We start from the raw sequence: 11,193 nt of genomic DNA, 5'->3' as shown, positions 1-11,193 counted from the left end.
TCACAGATCTCTGTTTGACTTAGATGTTTGTACAAACTGGAATGAAGTTTTTAATAGTAAAATGGAAGAGACATTGTCCTATTACAGTGTAGTTACCAATCCTATTTCATCACACTACGCTATCCCAACTGCACATCTCAACACAGCATTTAAATGACTATTCTCCAAAATACCTACCTCCACCCAATAAAATGAGTTTCTATTCACTATAAAGATTAGTAAATGTTTTTTAAAAAATTTCATTAAATATAAACATTTTGAAGTATTTTGTTTACATAAACCACAATCTTCCTTTAACCTTTAAAACCCTACAGAAAAGTACTCAGAGACTAAAGGTCTAGGCTTTGAAGCACACAGACAAAGCAGCGTGGGAACCTGCACTTTCACTTCCTGTGCATAAGTATATTTTTAGTTTACAGGCCCATCAGTTGGGCACTTTTTACAAGCACTAAATTCACTGCTGTCAAGGTTCCTTCCCCACTCTGAACTCTAGGGTACAGATGTGGGGACCTGCATGAAAACCTCCTAAGCTTACTTTTACCAGCTTAGGTCAAAACTTCCCCAAGGTACAAACTATTTTACCCTTTACCCTTGGACTTTCGCTGCCATCACCAAACGTTTAACGGGTTACTGGGAAAGAGTTGTTTGGAAACGTCTTTCCCCCAAAAATCCTCCCAACCCTTGCGCCCCACTTCCTGGGGAAGGTTTGGTAAAAATCCTCACCAATTTTCACAGGTGACCACAGACCCAAACCCTTGGATCTTAAGAACAATGAAAAAGCATTCAGTTTCTGAAAAGAAGAATTTTAATAGAAGTAAAAAGAATCACCTCTGTAAAATCAGGATGGTAAATACCTTACAGGGTAATTAGATTCAAAACATAGATAATCCCTCTAGGCAAAACCTTAAGTTACAAAAAGACACAAAGACAGGAATATCCATTCCTTTCAGCACAGCTTATTTCCTCAGCCATTTAAAGAAATCAGAATCTAACACATATCTAGCTAGATTGCTTACTAAGTTCTAAGACTCCATTCCTGTTCTGTCCCCGGCAAAAGCATCACCCAGACAGACACAGACCCTTTGTCTCCCCCCCTCTCCCCCAGCTTTGAAAGTATCTTGTCTCCTCATTGGTCATTGTGGTCAGGTACCAGCGAGGTTATCCTAGCTTCTTAACCCTTTACAGGTGAAAGGGTTTTTCCTCTGTCCAGGAGGGATTTTAAAGGCGTTTACCCTTCCCTTTATATTTATGATAACTGTAAAAACCAAACATGTCCAAACACACCAAAACATCATGTTTTAAGTATAAACAAACAAGATGTACACATTATTTGGTGTCATATTTAGTAGCACCTTTAATTTACTTCTAAAAACTGATAGAGTGAAAAAATGAGAAATTTTTCTTTCCCCTTCTCTTCTCACACTTCCTCACCTTTATTTCAAATGCAGCAAGTGCTGACTTCCTGTTCAAGTCTTAAGATCTGGGCTCAACTTGTACATTTTTTTTTCTAATTAAAGACAATTTCATTTGTAAATACAAAAAAGTAACATGTTCTCTTGCTCCCGTTAGACTTTCAGGAAAATATTTCCAATATCCAAAATTATATATTAGGATAGCAGTTTCCCAGTCTTGGTTGACACTTGAAAAATACATATTTAACGTTTTCAAACATGAATTCATATCTGATCTTTGTTTGACCTGGTCTACATGCAACGTATAGCGTACTTACGGTTCTGAATTCTATAACGTACTGTATGTTGCATGAAGTATAAGCCCACAAAACTTATGTGATTTCCAGAACCAACCCTCTTCTCAAAAAGCAAGAGAGTGTAGAAGTAATTTTCAAGACTAGAAGAGCAGTACAGTACCACTCCCAGGTAAGCAAGTAAAAACAGATCTTATCACTGAAGCCCAAAGGTTAGGTTTATTACACAGTGTCTGCTTGTATGGTTCAATTAAAAAAAAAAAAAAAAAAAAGGAGGGGGAGGGGGAAAGGAGTTCAGTCCAGTAGAATTACAAAGATGCTAATAGAGCTTCAGAAAAATCAGGGGCAGGGGGAGGGAATCAGAAAAACTAATTTTAAAAAGTTTCCTTAAGAAAAACAAGGCACCAAGCTGGGCTAGTTTTAACCATGTTAGAAAAGTAGTTAAAGGGATATCAACATGAAGACACACATTTTTGCCTGAAAAATATATACCTAGTGTAGTTACCAGCAACACTTAAAGATTGCTTTTAGATATCATAATTAGCGCACAAAAAATGTGTTTTTTCAGTTTGCATCCTTTGGGCATTTGACAGCACTCTGTGTCTAGTCAGATACTGAAAAGAGCTTTATAAACATCAACAAGGTTTTTTTAAATGAATATTTCTTTAAAACATCAGGACCTAGTATTTGGAGAGAGGTTCTTTTTGTTTTACATTCACCTGTCTACAAAAAAGCAAGTGCACTTCCACTCTTATGTAGCCCTTTCCAGCCAATAACCCTTAGCCCTAATTGCCAAAGATTTTTACTTATACCATCAACTTCCCTTATCAATCGTCTGCATTTTCTAACTGCTGGTTTGTAAGGTTAAGGAAAATAACAAGGAACTCTTTGAAACATATGAAGCCTATAAAACATATGAAATCCTATCAGTGGCACTGGTCCAATACTAGATAAAGATGGTAACATTGTCTATCATGAGGAAGAAAAGGCAGACATACTCAATACATATTTCTATTCTGTATTTTGAAAGAAGCAGGATGAAGTATTCATATTTTACAGTGTTAGTGAAATACTTACTAAGGAGGATGTTACACAGCAGCTGTTATAATTACATATTTTTAAACGTTCAGCATTAAAAGAATTGGTCAAGGAGCTAATCTCATACCAATATTAGCTATGAGAACAAAGGCAAAATATTGGAAAGACAGATACAGAATGCAATTAATAAAGAATTACATAATTTTTTTAAGATCACAAATTTGGTTGATAAAAGGTAGCCAGGTTGACATAACAGATTTCTGTAAGACATTTGATTTAGTCCTGCATGATGATTAATTAAAAAAAAAAATTAGCACTATGCAAATATCAGTGAAGAGGGTGCTTCTAGTGGGGTTCCAGAGGGATCCCTATTCTTGACCAAATATTATCCAATATCTTTATCAATTATTTTGGAGACAACATTAAATCATTGCTGGTGAAGTGTGTATATGACACAAAACTTGACAGAGTAGTAAACAATGATGGGGACAGCTCAGATACATAGATTGGCCTCAATCCCTTGCTAAGGTGGTCTCATTTGAACAACGTGCATTTTAATACAGCCAAAATCAAGGCCATATAGATTGAAAGAGATTTTGCCCAAAGTCTCACAGGTAATTCTGTCCCAGTCAGGAATAAAACGCATGTCTCCTCTTTTCTAATCTTATGCTTCAACAGGACTGTCCTCTTGTTATGAAATACTGCCATGCTAAGAAGGTCTGTGCTTAATGACTTTAACTAACACACACACACCAATCTACACTAACACATTCATCAATCTAGCACAAATGGATTTGTCTACATTACAAAATTTTATCATGTTCAAACACAATTATGAAGAATTTAGATAAGCTTACAGGATGATAACGATAATAATAGTGAGAATACCTAGTTCTTATATAGCACTGTTCATCAGTAGATCTCAAAGTGCTACACAGAGAAATTGACACACATAGAGGTGAAGTATCCATGACTGACAGGTTAGCATAGCTCAGGGTAAATCATGTTCAGTGTCAGCTAACTGTAATTAAATGCAGCTAGTCACTATTTGCCCTGATCTATGAAGACAGCTCAGTCATAGTCACTGTTGTATCAAATAATTCAAGTTTTCTCAGTGGTGTTTGAACATAACCTGTTACAGGGTAGACAAGTCAGTGTGGACAGAGCTCTTGCAGCATCGTCTGAGACCACCTTTTGGCAGGATTCAAGCATGGTTTTCAGAAACAATTGTAATAGGGTCTGTACTGGTGTTGCATTAACACAAGGAATATTCCAACTTTTTTTTTTTATGTTAACTGGAAGTTTTAAAGACAGTGTGACAAAACCTAAGGAGGATGGGGCCTAAGCTTCCTGCAGTCTTAATTTCTGCAGTACAAAACAGAAGTGCTTTGAGATATACTGTTGCTCTTTAATTAGTTTGCTTTATTCCTCTCTCACAGTACATTTGCTTCTAAATAGTCAATAAACTGAACTACTGTGAACATCCTCCTGGAAGGGGAATTACTGGATCCAAAGGTCTCCATGGTTGTGCATTAGCAACACAGACAGAGGTGGCCACCTATCTCATGACTGAAAATATTACACTGAAAGTACCAACGTGTTGGCGGAAACCAGTGGTTTCCGCCAACCCGCAAATAAGTGTTAACACAGCACTGGCTGGTCTCCTCAGCCCCACATGAGAAGCTACTTTGAGCTGAATACAATACAGCAATACAGCCATGGGTGAGGGGCATGGGGATGAGCATGGATGGATGCAGTATGTGGAAGGAAACAGACCCAATGGGCAGAGCTGCTCTAGTAGCAGCTGGGTGAAAGCTTTTGTTGCTGTTCAGGTGCAATTCCTAGACCATTAAAAGCCCTTTGCATTGCCCCTAACTTTCTGTCTCCTCCACCTCGGCAAATTTCGAATGCCTTGGGCTGCCCAGAGAAATGTAAGAGCATCTAACCAATTCCAGGGGAACCCTGACATCTGATAGTGAGGGCTTGATTCTGATCTCCCTTACACAGTTCTTATGCTGGTTCCAACTCCATGGACTTCAGTGGAATTACTCCTGCCTTATATCAGTGCAAGTGAGAGAAAAGTCAGGCCCAGAGTCCTTCAAAGTGCCAAGTAAGATATATCCACCACCACCCAAAAAAATCCACTTTAAAAGAATTAATTTCCTTACCCCTATTACTAGCAATACTTTCCGTTCTAAAAGCTGCACAAGTTTTAAGGAGCATTTAAAAATCTCGTTTCTCCTGTTTTCGGTTTCATTTACTAGTTGCATCATGCTCAGCTGGGGACAGCAAAGCTTAGGACATTGCAAGGGACCCTCCTGCCCAGGCACAGGGGAGCAGCGTTATGATCAACAACAACCGCCCGCTCAGGTTTGCTCCCCGAGTGCCAGGCACTGGTGGGGGGATTTTAAAACCCAAACCTCCGAACTCTCACTGATGTAAAAGTCAAGTCAAGCAGCTTGGGCAGCTTCAGTGGGAAGAGCGATGGGGAGGCTCCCCGAGGGCCCCTCAGTAACAGCCATGGGGGGGGGGGTGACAGGTCCCCAGCCCTCTGAAAAACTGGGGGGTTTCCTAGCTCGCGCCAGTTACCCTGACCCCCCGTGGCCACCGACACGCCACGCTCCCAAGCGGCCCCCAGCCGCCCGCTCACCTGGTCACCAGCGTCCGGCCCCTGGCCAAGTACCCCACCGACAGGTCCATGGCGCACGCCGGCCGCGGGGCCCCGCCGCGCCCACTGCTGCCCGGGGCGGCGCGCTGGCAGCGGGGCGCGGGACCCATGCAGCCGGGCGGGCGGGAAGCCGGCGAGCCGGGGCAGCCGAGCGAAGCCACCGCAGCCGGATCCGCGGTCACGTGGCGCCCCGGGCGAGCCCGGAACAGAGGATAACGGGGCGGAGGCGCCCGGCGCCGGCAGCCCTGGGCATTGGAAGGGCAGCCGGCGGCGTCGGGGCTGCGGAGCCGGAGCGTCCCCCTAGCCTGGCTGCGGCGCTAACGCCCGCCCCTCCCCGCGGCAAGGCCGGGCGCGCCTTGGTTTTAAAGCAGGAGCCTGGAGCTGGGAGTCGCAGCGCGCTGCAGGGTTGGGACGCGGCTGCCGTGGTTTCCCACGTGCTGCTCGCTTGCCCCTCAGACCTGCTGCCTGCCTGGGCCTTGGTTTCCGATCCCCCAGGTCGCCTTCCCCAGCCCCCCCGCGCAAAGCCGCGCTCTCAGCGGCTGCTCTTCACAAGCACCTCAGTCAGTCAGAGCTACCAGGGCTTGGCTCGGCTGCAACAGGTAGGACCCGGCGTGTTCCAGTCCCACGAGCCCGGGGCCGCCAACTTGCCAGTCACATCATTGCCACGTGGCAAGCATGGGCCCAGCAGCCAAGCCAAGTAGGTGCCCTGGGCAGCACCGGGAGTAACCACACCTCCAACCAACTCTCCTGCTACAGCCTACACAGAGCGATTGGATGAGCGATTGGTAACTCAGGCTGCAGCTGGAGCCCGGCTCTGTCTCCAGGGGCAGCGCTCGCTGGCTGCGGTCGCGTCTTCACTAGCAAACGGTGCAGCTGCACTCTGTAGCGCTTCTCTGTAGACCGTCCTTACAGCGGTGGGAGGGGTTCTGCTGTAGGGTGACCAGGTGTCCCGATTTTATAGGGACAGTCCTGATATTTGGGGCTTTTTCTTATATAGGTGCCAGTTAACCCCCACCCCCTCCCGATTTTTCACACTTACTAGCTGGTCACTCTATTCTGCTGTCATAGTAGTTAATCCACCTCCCCAAGAGGTCATAGCTACATTGAGGTTAGAATTTTTCTGTTGACCTAGCATTGTCGTGACCAAATATATCTCTCAGGAGTGGGGATTTTTCACCCTCCTGAGTGACGTAGCTGGGTCAGCCTAGGGTGGCCAACTCTTCCAGATTGGCTGGGAGGGGAGTCTACAGGAATTGGCATTGATCTCCCAGTGACTATTGAAAGCAATCTAGGAGATTTTAATAGGCCACTAAAAGTCAGATCGGCGGCACAGCAGGGCTAAGGCAGACTCCCTTCCTGCCCTGCCTCTGCATGGCTCTCAGAAGCGGCTGGCATATGCAGCTCCAAGGCGCAGGGATGGCTAGGGGATCTCCGCGCACTTCCCCTGCCACGAGCACCGACTCCGCAGCTCCCATTGGCCAGGAACCAGAGCAGCAGGGGTGGTGCCTGCAAGCAGGGATGTAACCCACAAACCTCCTGGGTGTGGTGTTCTATCCCATCTAGTGGCACTAACACCAGTTAAAGCAGGGGAGGGCAAACTATGGCTGTCAGGGCTTTGTCTGGCCCACAGGATTGCCAGCTCCATTGCACAGCGGGGCCAAAGCAAGCTCCCTGCCTGCCCTGGCCCCGGCCCTGCGCCGCTCCGCTCCTGGAAGCGGCCGGCAACACATCCCTAGGGAAAGGGGTGGTCCGAGGGCTCCATGCACTGCCCTTGCCTGCAGGCACCGCCCCCTTCAACTCACTTTGGCCAATGGGAGCTTCGGGGGTGGTACCCACAGATGAGGGCAGCATGTGGCAGAACTGCCTGTCCCACCCTATCGTACCCCACCTCCAGGAGCCACTGCCAGATATGCTGGTCACTTCCTGGAGCAGTGTGGGGCCAGGGCAGGGGGGCTCAGTCTTTGGCTTCAGCCCTGCTAACCCCATTAAAATGGGATTGTGACCCACAGTTTGAGAACTGCTGCTCTACAGCCTTAGTTAAGAGCCACATGGCTTTTAGCTCATGCAGTAGAGGCTCATGCACTAAGCTCCGGAGACCACAGGTTCAATTGCGCTCACCAATGACTGGGATCTGTTGGTGTTACAAGTGGGGGCTCATCTGGAATTTCAACTGGGAAGTCTCTGAAGCTCGGGACGCGCTTCCTCCGCTAGGGGAAGTATGTAACCCACGCACTTCCTAGGTGTGGTGTTCTGTCCCATCTAGTGGCACTGAGACCACTTAGAGAGATTAAGGAGTTTGCTATACAGCCTTAGATAAGAGCCATACAGGCTCATACACTAAACTCCAGAGGCCCCAGGTTCGATCCCATCTGCCAAGAGGACGACCGGGGTCTGTCGGCGTTACAGGGGCAGCACACGAAGCCACTTGGCTGCCCCTGAGCCTAGAAGCCAGAGGGACACGCCGGTTGCTTCTGGGAGCTGCCCAAGGTAAGTGCTGCTTGGCTGGAGCATGCACCCCCTCCCGGAACCCACATCCCTGCCCTCCAACCCCCAGTCCCCCTGCACCCAAACTCCCTCACAGAGCCCATACCCTGAACCCCCTCCTGCACTCCAAACCCTTCATTTCTGGCCCCACCCTGGAGCCCTCACCCCTCCCATACCCCAATCCCTTGCCCCATCCTGGTGAAAGTGAGTGAGTGTGGGGGAGAGCAAGCAATGGAAGGAGTGGGGGTGGGGCAGGGACAGGGTAAGGGTGTTGGGGTTTGTGTGATTAGAAAGTTGGCAACCCAAGGTCAACCTAACTTTTTAGTGCAGAGCTGGGCTAACTAGCTCCAGTTTAAAGCCCCACTTACTTTGAGCTAGAAATTTGTGTGTGGCTAGGAGTCAGGTTTCTGGGAAAACCATGAGCTAATACTTCAATAAAGACAAATAGCTGGACTGCAAGCTCTTTGGAGCATCAGCCATGTTTTGTTCTGTGTTGGTGTAGTGCAGGGGTGGGCAAACTTTTTGGCCTGAGGGCCTGTCAAGGTTCCTTCCCCACTCTGAACGCTAGGGTACAGATGTGAGGACTTGCATGAAAAACCTCCTAAGCTTATCTTTACCAGCTTAGGTCAAAACTTCCCCAAGGTACAAAATATTCCACCCTTTGTCCTTGGATTGGCCGCTACCACCACCAAACAAATACTGGTTACTGGGGAAGAGCTGTTTGGAAACGTCTTTCCCCCCCAAAATACTTCCCAAAACCTTGCACCCCACTTCCTGGACAAGATTTGGTAAAAAGCCTCACCAATTTGCCTAGGTGACTACAAACCCAGACCCTTGGATCTTAAGAACAATGAACAATCCTCCCAACACTTGCACCCCCCCTTTCCTGCGGAATGTTGGATAAAAAGCCTCACCAATTTGCATAGGTGACCACAGACCCAAACCCTTGGATCTGAGAACAATGAAAAAGCATTCAGTTTTCTTACAAGAAGACTTTTAATAGAGATAGAAGTAAATAGAAGTAAAGAAATCCCCCCTGTAACATCAGGATGGTAGATACCTTACAGGGTAATTAGATTCAAAACATAGAGAATCCCTCTAGGCAAAACCTTAAGTTATAAAAAGATACACAGACAGAAATAGTTATTCTATTCAGCACAATTCTTTTCTCAGCCATTTAAAGAAATCATAATCTAACACATACCTAGCTAGATTACTTACTAAAAGTTCTCAGACTCCATTCCTGGTCTATCCCCGGCAAAGCAGCCTATAGACAGACAGACCAGACCCTTTGTTTCTCTCCCTCCTCCCAGCTTTTGAAAGTATCTTGTCTCCTCATTGGTCATTTTGGTCAGGTGCCAGTGAGGTTACCTTTAGCTTCTTAACCCTTTACAGGTGAGAGGATTTTTTTCTCTGGCCAGGAGGGATTTTAAAGGGGTTTACCCTTCCCTTTATATTTATGACAGGGCCACATCTGGGTATAGAAATTGTATGGCAGGCCATGAATGCTCATGAGGTTGGGGTGTGGGAGGGGGTGAGGGCTCTGGCTGGGAGTGCGGGGCCAGAAATGAGTTCAGAGTGTGGGCGGGGGTTCCAGGCTGGGGCAGTGGGGGTTGGTGACCTCTGGCTGGGGGGTGCAGGCTCTGGGGTGGGGCTGTGGTGGAGGGGTTTGGAGAGTGGGAGGGGGATCAGGGCTGGGGCAGGCTCAGGGATACAGGCTCTGGACGGAGCTTACCTCATGCAGCTCTCAGAAGCAGTGGCATATCCCCCCCTCTGGCTCCTACTCAGAGGCACAGCCAAGTGGCTCTGTGTGCTGCCCTGTCCCAGAGGTGCAGCCCCTGCAGCTCCCATTGGCCACAATTCCTGCTCCCTGGCAGGAGCGGGGCAAGCCCCAGACCCCGTTCTCCAGTGGGAGCTTGAGGGCTGGATTAAAACGGCTGGACGCAGCCCGTAGTTTGCCCACCCTTGGTGTAGTGTCTAGCACTGGGGGGTGCTTATCCCTGAATGGAGGTCCCAGACTCTATTATGTTTAAATAAAGGCTGTATTAAAACAGGACCTTGAGGAGTCCTGTTAACTAACAGCGTTGCAGTCAGTGGAAAGGGTGATATGTCATCATTAATGTTGGCAGGTAGTTATGGATAACTCTGTGGTTCCATTATCATTTTGTTGATATATTAAACCCAACTGTTGTGCTTATTTAATATATTTATTAACAGGATTCTAACTCAGGTCTAATCCCTCTTCTGCCATGATCTAAATGTTTAGCCACAGCAAGCTCAAAGTCTAATAGTTTTCTCTAGTATGGAAGCTCATTTTTGAGCTATTTCCTCTATTAGATTGAATGTATAATGGCTCATGGTTTAAACCAATAAGAACAACAGGACCCCAGTTTCTGGAACCTAGTTTGACTTTTTTCTTATTGACAGTTGTGAATTCCAAGGCCAACTCTTTGTTATACCAAAGAGAAAATTCACAGATAAAAAAAACATTCTATGATTTAAATTTGTCAGATTAAAGCAGGATTTAGGCAGATACTACATGTTGTGTCCAAAAAACAAAACATGCAGGTATCATCAAGTTTAGTTTTAGCTGCCAGAAGAGCTCTTTCTGGTTGAGACTGGTACAATTAAAATACTCAGAGTATTGTTCCCCTGGACTTCAAAGTCCCCAGTGCTTTCAGTGGGAGAAGTTCAGGCCCAAGTTTTTTGAACATCTAAACATTACCTATCCTAAAGTTGTCTTTTGATAAATCTTGAAAAAAAATTAAAGGAAAAAAGTGCAGATAGTATTTCACAATATATTTAATGAGTCCAGCAGCTGGAATAGTGCAAGCTCCATGAATTTTTATTTGATTATAGTTTTCTATTACAGTACTCTAAACACCACAAAACAGCTTATACAAATAACTCAAAGGAAAAAAGTGTCCACTTCAGTTTGTCCAGGTTGAAGTTGACCAGCCACCAAGAAATAAGTAAATATTGACTACACAAACTTAGGCCAAGTGGGGGTGGGGGGGGAAGAGTAGGAAACAGACTTTCTGGTGGGGTCAGGAGCAGGACCCGCATTCCTTTTCAAATCTGAGTTTTTAAAGTACTTCAGAAGGGGTCTAAGTTTATACCTCAGCTTTTTAAAAGAAACACTTTGAAGTGCACATACAGGCCCAGATCTTCAACCCTACCTAGGTCCCTAACTTGCATTGAAATCAACAAGATTTAGGCACCTAAATACCTCTAAGGATCTGGACTCTAACCCTTCAGTTTAATATTTTCACACTGGTTCCAGAGGCATGGAACTCAG

Source organism: Eretmochelys imbricata, chromosome 8, assembly GCF_965152235.1.
Source record: "Eretmochelys imbricata isolate rEreImb1 chromosome 8, rEreImb1.hap1, whole genome shotgun sequence".
Lineage (NCBI taxonomy): Eukaryota > Metazoa > Chordata > Testudines > Cheloniidae > Eretmochelys > Eretmochelys imbricata.
This window is presented reverse-complemented; position numbering follows the sequence as displayed.